Genomic DNA, 10,762 nt, shown 5'->3' with positions numbered 1-10,762 from the left:
TTCTTAAGGATATGAGAGCAATTAAGAAAGATAGCACCTCTATCTCCCTGTCCCTGTTGGAGAGTAAAAGCCTAATTTCACTAATTAGCAAACACTGGTGGCCTAATCACCTTGACCAATTTCCTGCCTAATGTCCTCCAGTACTTTTAGATAGATCACCTCAGCATTAAAAATATCCTTCCATCTTTTGTTTCAGTGGAATGGAGTTCTCGCCCTGTCTTCTAATGCAATAGTATTAACCCAAATTGCAATGGTTTCTGATAAATTCTTTCTTGCTTGTTTAACTATGACAGATGTAAATTTTTATTTTCTGGACAATACTTAATAGGACATTACCGCTGCTTCTTACCTGCACTCAATCCTGAAATACCTGGTTCCTTGGATCATCCCAAAATCTTCTAATGCAACCCCATATCCTACAAAAAGCACTTACTAATATCCTCTTCGTAAGATGCCTGCTTTGTTAGACCACTGATTTGTTTCTGGTAAACTTGGCTGCTGAGCTGTAGGACAAATGTCACCTATAAATACAAGGGAGTGAATTCTAAATTAATCAAGAAAATAAGAATCCAAAGTCATTAAAAAAATCTCAAACAGATCACAATTAAATGTAGTTTGTGGAGGAATTAAATAATAGTTCTTGATGAAACTGTTAAAATGCAATATAAACACAAACATACTCTACAATTTTTCAGATTTCATTAAGTTACCAGATAAATATAAAACTAAATGATACTTATGCATACACATTCAGAGCATCATTAGAAAATAAGGAAAAACTATTCTGTAATACTGCAAAGTGTTTTAAATCATTTTCTTACAAGGGTATGCCTTTTAAGCTGAGACTTGAAAGGCAAGTAGAAATTAGACAAGAAAAGGCCTGTGAGTTTAATAAAATTTAAGTGGAAGAGCTAAATGAGTTGGGGCATAAAATTTGATGAGTCCAGGTTTACGAGAAATGCTCAGATGACTTGACGTGTGAATTCTCTCAAATATTCACAAATCAAATAATAATAATCCTCCATTTATTTCAGAGAATACAGGAGAAGGGAACAATTCCTATCTCATACCTTGATACTTGGACATAGACATCACAGGAACACATAAATGAACATCAATATCCTTTATGCACATAAACACATAAACATTAATGTTATACTACCAAACCAAATTCAAGACCATATACAAAATAATTATATGTCAAGTACAAGTAGAATGTATCCAAGGAGTACCGATTCTTTTATAACCTGAGAATCAATCAATGTAATAGCCATGTTAATACAAAGGGTACAGAAAATAAACTGCATAATCATCTTAATTAAGGCATAAAAATAGACTAAATCAAATATTCATATAAGTAAAACAAATTAACAAACTAGAAAAAGCAGAAAAATTTATAATTCCGATAAATAGCATTTACAAAAACCTCACAGCAAACATTATATATAATGATGAAAAACAGGATACATTCTCTCTGAGATCAAGAACAAGGAAAGAATGTCTTCTTTTACCACTTCTATTCAACAGTGTCCTGGAGACTCTACTTTGTACAATAAGGCATAAATTAAATAATTAAAACTTTCTTTATTCCCAGATAACTTGATAATATATGAAGAAAATATTATATCAAGGAATCCAGAAATAACTATTAGTACCAAAAAACAAGTTTGGTAAGACTGAAAGATTCAAAATTAGTATGAAAATAAATTGTATTTCTATAATCTAGTAACAAGAAAACAGCAAAAACAAACAAACAAACAAACAAAAAAATGTGGGAAGCAACTCCATTCACAGTAGCTCCAAAAAGGAAAGAAAAATGCATAAATTTAACAGAAGTCAATCAGAACCACAAAACATTGCTGAAATTAAATAATATTTAAATGAATGGAGAAACATTCCATGTTCCATATTCCCAAATTGGAAGACACAATATTATCAAGATGACAATTTTCATATTTAATTTTAATTTTTTCCCCTTCCTACAAAAATCCAGCAGTCTCCTCAGTCTCCTTGTAAAATCTGCCAAGTTGATGCTCATATTTATATAGAAATCTAACGCACTTAGAATAGCAAAAAACAATATTGTGAAAGAAGAACAAAGCTGGAGGACTTAAACGTCTTGATTTCAAAACTTACTATGAAACTATAGTAATTAATGTAGTGTGTGGTACTGGCATAAAGACAGACATATAGATCAATGTAATAGAATTGAGATCCAGAAATAAACCATTGCTTTTATTGATTTTTCTACAAATGTTTCAAAATAATGAACTGTGGAAAATAGTCTTTTAAACAAATTGCGTTCACATTAAAACAGGCCGAATTTATACTTTTAACCCATATCATAATAAATAATGAAACATAGACCTAAAACATACACAAGACAATACAGGAGAATATTTTGTGACCATAAATTAGGCCACAAACTCTAACATATGACATCAAAAGCATGTTCCATCAAAAATGATAAATTTGAAATTATCAAAATAAATATTATTCAAAAGACTCCATTAAGAAAATGAAAAGACAGGCCACGTTGGGGAAAAGTATTTTCAAATAATATCTGATAAAGAACTTAATCAGAATGTACGAAGAATTTCATAACATTGAAACTATGAAAACAACTCAGTTTTAAAATAGGAAAATCTTAAATAGATATGTTACCAAAAAATAGCTAACAAACACATTAAAACATTCAACATTTTTAGAGAAATGCAAATTAAAACTCCAATGAGATGTCACTATATGCCGCTACATGGCTATAATCAGAGACAGGTAATAATGTGTTTTCAAGGATGTAGAGAAATCAGGGCTATCATATATTATTGGTGAGAATATAAAATGGTGTTGTTGCTTTGGGAAACATTTTGGCAAGTTCTTAAATGTTAAACATAAATTTACCATTTGACACAACAGTTACACTACTAGGAATTTACTCGAAAGTAAAAAACCATACTCACACAGGTATGTGCACAGTATTTATAACAGCATTTTTATATCCAAAAACTGGAAAAAAATCCAGATGCCAAACAAAAAAATGAATGAATGAATGGATAAACAACAATGGTATATCCATATAAGGATATACTTTTCAGCAACAAAAAGCAACAACTGATGCCTCCAGTTTTGTTCTTTTGCTCAGGATTGTCCAAAGTTCCTTTTTGGCATCACACTACCTGACTTTAAACTACAGTATAAGATTACGGTAACCAAAATAGCATGGTACTGGTATAAAACAGGCATATAGACCAAAGAAGCAGAATAAAGAACTCAGAAATAAAACCACACATCTGCAACCATCTGATCTTCTACAAACCTGACAAAAACAAGCAATGGTGAAAAGATTTCCCATTTAACAAATGGGGCTGGGAGAACTGGTTATCCATATGCAGAAAATTGAAACTGAACCCCTTCCCTGCACCTATACAAAAAAATTAACTCAATATGTGTTAAAGACTTAAATGTAAAGTCCCAAACTGTAACAACCCTAGACGAAAATCTAGGCAATATCATTCAGGACATAAGCATGGGCAAAGATTTTATGGTGAAATCTCCAAAAGCAATTGCAGCAAAAGCAAACATTGACAAATAGGATCTAATTAAGCTAAAAAACTTCTTCACAGCACAAGAAACTATCATCAGAGTGAATGGACAACCTATAGAATGGGAGAAAAGCTTTGCTGTCTATCTGACAAAGGTGTAATATCCAGAATCTACAAGGAACTTACGCAAATTTACAAGAAAGAAACAACCCCATTAAAAAGTGAGGAGAAAACATGGATAGACAATTTTCAAGAAAAGATATACATATGACCAACAAACATATGGAAAAAACGATCAATGCCACTGATTATTACAACAAGGCAAATCAAAACCACAGTGAGATACCATTTTGTGCCAGTCAGAATGGCGATTGTTAAAATGTCAAGAGACAAGACTACACTTTCAGGGATCATTTCTGTAGTTTGTTACTAGAGAAGCTTCTCTGAACGTGTAGAGCACCAGAACACATAGACACAGGGAGGGGGATATCACACACTGGGGCCTGTCAGGGGGTAGGGGCTAGCGGAGGGATAGCATTAGGAGAAATACCTAATGTAGGTGATGGGTTGATGGGTGCAGCAAACCACATGGCACGTGTATACCCATGTAATAAAACTGCATGTTCTGCACATGTACCCCAGAACTTAAAGTATAATAAAAAATAAAAATAAAAAAAATAAAGAGCATGCTTACAAAATTAAGACTGAATTTCAGAAAGGTCCTCCATCATTATTTTAGTTGATGGAATTCATTAGGCTCTCTTTCCTTAAAACATATCATCAAGTATGATATGGTGGGTACTCTTTTTAAAAAGGCGGGGAGAAGGGAAAAAAGGAGAGGAGGAAATAAGATTTACAAAAAGTGGAGTTGAAAGGAGAATCGAGGGGAAGAAAGGAGGATGAGAGAAGAGGACAGAAAAGGAAACAGGAAGAGGAAGGGGGCGTAAGAGGAAAAGAAGTAAAAAGCATGCCTGTGAATGGTTAGCCCTGTCTTACCATATAGGATTAAAAAGATTAAGTATTGCTTCTCAGCCTTTGGCTAAGATAAAGTATAAAACCTGAAGTAGCTGCAAAAGGGAAACAATAGTTGAAACTGTTCCTGTGCAAAATGTTTTGTTTTAAATAACGTTTTGTTTTAAATAAATGTTTTGTTTTAAATAAAGGAGTTTAAGTCAAAATGTCAAGAGACAACAGATGCTGGTGAGGTTGCAGAGAAATAGGAATTCTTTTACACTCTTGGTGGGAATGTCAGTTAGTTCAACCATTGTGGAAGAAAGTGTGATGATTCCTCAAAGATTTAGAACCAGAAATACCATGTGACCCAGCAATTCCATTACCAGGTCTATACCCAAAGGAATATAAATCATTCTATAATAAAGATACATGCACACATGTTCATTGCAGCACAATTCACAATAGCAAAGACATGGAATCAACCCAAATGCCCATCAATGACAGACTGGTTAAAGAAAATGTGGTACATCTACATGATAGAATACTATGGAGCCATAAAAAGGAGTGAGATCATGTCCTTTGCAGGGACATGGATGAAGCTGGAAGCCATTATCCTCAGCAAACGAACACAGGAACAGAAAACCAAGCACTACAGGTTCTTATTTATAAGCAGTAGCTGAACAATGAGAACACCTGGAAACCGGGAGGGGAATAACACACACTGGGACCTGTTGAGAGAGTGCACCAGGGGAGGAACATTAGGAAAAAGAGCTGATGTATGCTGGACTTAATACGTAGGTGATGGGTTGATAGGTGATAGCAAACCTCAAGGCACTCGTTTACCTAAGCAACAAACCTGCATATCCTGCACATATGCCGGGACTTAGAAAATAAAATAAAATAAAATAAAATAAAATAAAATAAAATAAAATAAAATGATAAAACAATTCAAAAAAAGAGCAACAACTGATACATTCTGCAGCATAAATAAACCTCAAAATTGGGCTAAGTGAAAGAAGTCAGATGCAAAAAACTATACGTTGTTTAATTCAAATTATTTACATTGTCCAAAAATGGCAAATTTACAGTGATGGAAAGAAAGATCAAAGGCAGTATAAGGTTGAGGGTGTGTGGGAGGGTAGATTCATGATTGCCAGGCAAAGTTTTGGGGTAACTGAAGTGTTCTAACATTGGGTTGTGGTGAACAATTGTACAATTTTGATAAAAATAAAGATAATAGGGGAGAAGTCAGTTTCTTTATTGAGGCACCTCACTAAGGAGGTGATAATGGAGTTAGGACCTGTAGGATGGGAAGGATACAAGCTATGTGAGAGTATGGAGGCAAGGATTCAGGTTGTCAAATAACCTGGGTTAGCTTCCCAGGTAAAGACAAAGATCCTGAGCAGGTTTTAGAACAGCAAAAGAAAGAAGATACCAGAGAATGCACTTCTGATCACTGGCGGTCTCCAGTAGGGAACTTTGTCTCTAACTCATCAGGCAGCCTTTTATTAACTGCCTCTAGCAAAGGGGCTTTATAGGCATGCACGTGGCCACACATTCAGAGGGACTGGGATTTGTTTAATTATTTGTTTTGTCATCTTGAAATTCTGAATACTTTTATCTTTGAACTTGGATTTTGTAAGTGAAACCCAAAGGGGTGATGGAGAATTCATGTTGGTAGAGAGATAAGCATAATACGATGTTCTACCATTATTAATTACCATCCATTTACCTACAATGTTTTCAATGCCCCATGAGCACATAATTCCAGTGGAACCAGAATGCTTGGGAGTTCAGTGAGAGTCAAAATGAGTAGTATTCAGAGTAAGAGAGTTATGCCTATGTCTGAACATGGAGGATGGGAATGCTGACAGCCCGACAGCCCTGAGACGACACACTTTCGATTTGAAACACAACTTTCTTTGAATGCAGAAAGAAGGCAAAGATGTTCTAAGAAACACAAACAATTAAGAAATGATATAAACTTTCTTACTTATGTTACTTTCCTGTATTAGCCAGTGAATTACACTGAAAATGATAGAGAAGGAAAGGCAAAGATAGGACAATCCTTTCCTATTGTCCTATCTTTGCCTTTCTGTGGAGTGTTGGTAGTGAGTGGATACAGCACAAAGTAAGACAGTTGAGTTAATTTCTTGCAGAATTTTCACTCTTCTAGTAATAACAAAATACATATGCATACATGAGCTACAAAATAGAAATAGTGTAATTTCCTTGATTCCATAACCGAAAGAAATGTTCTTATATTTGCATTTTGAAACTGACATTATACAATGTAAAGACGAACAGCAAACTTTATGGCAATAAAGTAAAATTTTACTTTTTCTTTACTTAGAATAACATTAGTTAGCGAACTTAAAAATGTAACAAATTTAAAGTTTGTAGAAAATGAGAAAAAAGCTTACGATTTTGGTATCTTTATTGTCACATTTTACCATACATTACTAATAAAAAAATCCATGATTTTTATTTTGCGTTGAGCCTTGCAAACTAAATGGCTAGTTCTAATTGCTGAGAGATTTTATCAAACTTACTATTCTGAGGAGGTTAGAGGTTTAAAAACTCTACCTTGCCCAGATGTTACACTTTTCCCTGGTTTAGGTGTATGATCAGAGGTGAGATTTGCATGTGTGAGTTATTATGAGACAGTGTTTAATTCCTTAGATTTATATTGTGCCTTCAATTTGAAAAGCTAAATCTGAGCTTGCAAATTTTGCCAATAAATAATTGTCATTGTCCTGTCTTTGCTGTGAAATTGACTAAGACTTTTGAGAGCAGCCTTCTGGGTTATCAAACCAAACTGCTGCTTGCTCACTCCCACATCCCACAGTTATTTTGGTATAAGCGTATATGGCAGATTTTCACTGAAAAAATACAACAATACAGTCATTCTTCAGTAGGCATAAGGGATTGTTTCCATGACCCCCACACATAAAATCTGCAGATGCTCAAGTCTCATACAAAACAGTGTAATATTTGCGTATAACCTATGCATATCCTCCTGCATACTTTAAATCATCTCTAGATTTCTGATAAGAATTAGTACAAGGTAAACACTATGGAAATAGTTGTATTTTCAAATTTGTATTATTTGTATGGTATTATTTTTATCGTCATATTTTTATTTCTTTCCAAATATTTTTGATTCACAGTTTATTGAATTCATGGATGTGGAACCCACAAATGTGGAGGACAGACTGTATTCCTTGTTGAAACTTTGAGTTCTTTACATTTACTAGATTATGGATTTTCTTTCTTCTTCTTTTTTTTTTTTTTTTTTGCATGTCAGAGGTTATTTTCTTAAATCATTTTTCTCTTTTTTAACTTGTATTTCAGATTCAGGACGTATATGTGCAAGTTGGTACCTGAGTATATTGCATGATATCGAGGTCTGTGGTATAAATAATCCCATCACCAGGTACTGGGAATAGTGTCCAACAGTTTTTCAACCCCACCTCTCTTCTCCTACCACTATAGTAGTCCCTCATCTTTATGTCCATGAATAATACTCAATGTTTAGCTCCTATTTATAAGTGGGATCATACTATATTTGGTTTTCTGCTCCTGTGTTAATTTGCTTAGGAAAATGGCCTCTAACTGCATCTGTGTTGCTGCATTTTATTCATTTTTCTGGCTGCATAGTATTTCATGGTGTTTGGGCAAAAGACGTGAACAGACACTTCTCAAAATGGCCATACACATGGCCAACAGACATGTGAAAAAGCGCTTATGATCACTAATTATCAGAGAAATTCAAATTAAAACCATGATGTGATACCATCTCACATAAGTCAGAGTGGCTACTATTAAAAAGTCAATAAACAACGAATGTTGGCCAGGCTGTGGAGAAAAGGGAATGCTTAATTTTTTATTTATCATACACTGTTGGTGGGAATGCAAATTAGTTCAGCCACTGTGGAAAGCAATTTGGAGATTTCTCAAATAACTTAAAATGGAATTACCATTCAACCCAGCAATCTCATTACTGGGTATATCCTCAAAGAAAACAAATCATTCCACCAAAAAGACTTGCACTCATATGGTCATCACAGCGCTACTTACAATAGCAAAGACGTGGAATCAACCTACGTGCACATCAATGGTGGATGAAACAAAAACAATTTGGTACATTTACCGGATTGAAGAAGTAAATTTTCTTCATCACTACTGGCTACAAAATCACAGAAAACAAATAAATAAACAAGCAAAATATAAACAACAGTAACAAGACCATTGACAGCACTGATGAAGCTTATAAAAATTGCCTATTTGTGTCCTGTTTAAAAATTACCACAGCATCACCAGGAGCAGTGGCTCATACCTGTAATCCTAGCACTTTGAGAGGCCATGGAGGGCAGATTGCCTGAACTCAGAAGCTTGAGACCAACCTGGGCAACATGGTAAAACTCTGTCTCTACTAAAAATACAAAAAAATTACCGGCCATGATGGCACATGCCTGCAGTCCCAGCTACTTGGGAGGTCAAGCACGAGAATTGCTTGAACCTAGGAGGCAGAAGTTGAAGTGAGCTAAGATCATGCCACTGCACTCCAGCCTGGGCAACAGAGCGGGACTCTGTCTCAAAAAAGTTAAAAAAAAAAAAATTAAAAAAAAAGAAAGGAAACAAAAAGAAAGAAAAATTACCACATCACTATAAGAAAAAATCAAGCAAAGATTTAGGAAACTCCAGCAAGAGCCAAAAATATATATATATATTTTTTCTCTAAATAAATAGAAGAAGTAATAACTGAAAGACAGCAGTGTGCTGAGCTACCAGAAGATATTGCTAAATTTGTACATGATATTGCAATAAACAGGATTAGGGCAGCAATGAAATTGTCCAAGGGAACAATTAACTAGGAGTAAAACTGCTTGAGTCATAGAACATCTTGTTTAGTAATCAAAAACACACACAACAAAATAAACCATAAAAAACACAGCTCAACAGCATAGAGAGTTAAGGAGTCATGAAGGGTTTGAAAATAGCAACCAGATTTAAGAGTTTTTCTAAAAAAAAAAAATCATAGCATTTTTAGACTTGGGAGGAACAAACCTTCTATCTTACCAGCATTCTTACTCAATTACTTCAGTTGCAGAAGATTCCAGTATTCCGAGATCCAATACAGATGTATTTGCTTTAATATCTCTCTCACTAACATAGCTTTCCTATTTTCATTCCTTCGACAGAATTACCAGGGCCCATTACTTTAACCGTTATCTTGTTAAAACTCTCTAATTTATTTACTATTTTTATTTTGTCTCCTCTGAAATGCAACTTACCAATCCTAGATAAATCCAGCTACCTGACTTCTTCATATCTGTGATAGATATTATAATGTTTAATGTATGATAAAACTGTAGACATAAGTGCTATAATAAATCTGTATAACTCCAATTGTTTTCATCACTTAGATTTCTTTGTTTCCTTAGGAGTATTTTTTTTCTAATATTCCACGAAGGTAGTCTCAGTCAGTTTTTTTATCTGCATCTTCTAGTTTCCTGATTAAACTGTCAAAGAAAAAACAGGTCAGAGAGAGTTAAACAGGCTAGGAAAACTTGATTTAAGCCTGTTAAAATAGAGGAGAGAATTGAAGTTAACTCTGCAGAAACAAAAGGCATGAAGGTCGCTAAGCATTGGGATGAGGTAGAGGAAAATACTGAAGAACATCAGGCATGAGATTCGTGAATGTGATTGGGCCATCTGATTTGCTAAATGGTGTTCCCTGAAGCTAGGCTCCTACCTTTTCACGGAGAATGAGAGACTGGGGCAAAGTGGTGGCTCCCAGGTTCTTGAGAAAGACTTTCCTAGTATGTAAAACTGGCAAGAGGCTTGGAGAAGCCTTCAGTCCCAAAGAGGTAAGAGAAAGAATTTAGAATAAAAAGTTTTCTCGAGTAAATGCCCAGAGAAAATGGAGGTCCAGGGCACATAGGAAGAAATCTGCCTAAAGATCGGTCAAGCTGAGGGAAAATATAAAGCCTTCTTGGACATCCTCACCTCCGCAACTTAGCCAATTACTTCTACTTCACATTAGTCTTTCATTAGACCTATAGGTTAACCTGTCTTTCTTCCCTGGAAGGTGCTTTTCCTCATTTCTGCACACGTCCGTCCACTCTAAGCTCCTTTCTCTGTGCTTTGCATTTTATCTCCTTGATTTGCTTAGTGATATCCATTAATTTCCCTTGTAGTCTCTTACATTTTCAACTTCTTTGTCTCTGTTTGCTCCTTATTAGCATCAAATCGTTTTCAAA

The 10,762-nt window shown here is 34.7% G+C and overlaps 1 pseudogene; it reads left to right on the top strand.

The window, feature by feature from the left end:
* The first annotated feature begins 3,933 nt into the window (after nucleotides 1–3,933).
* On the top strand, nucleotides 3,934–4,014 carry LOC123569929 (small nucleolar RNA U3; annotated as a pseudogene).
* Nucleotides 4,015–10,762: the final 6,748 nt, after the last annotated feature.

This window comes from Macaca fascicularis, chromosome 17, assembly GCF_037993035.2.
Source record: "Macaca fascicularis isolate 582-1 chromosome 17, T2T-MFA8v1.1".
Lineage (NCBI taxonomy): Eukaryota > Metazoa > Chordata > Mammalia > Primates > Cercopithecidae > Macaca > Macaca fascicularis.
Note: the sequence above shows the minus strand (reverse complement) of the source record. Positions and strands in the feature narration are given on the sequence as shown.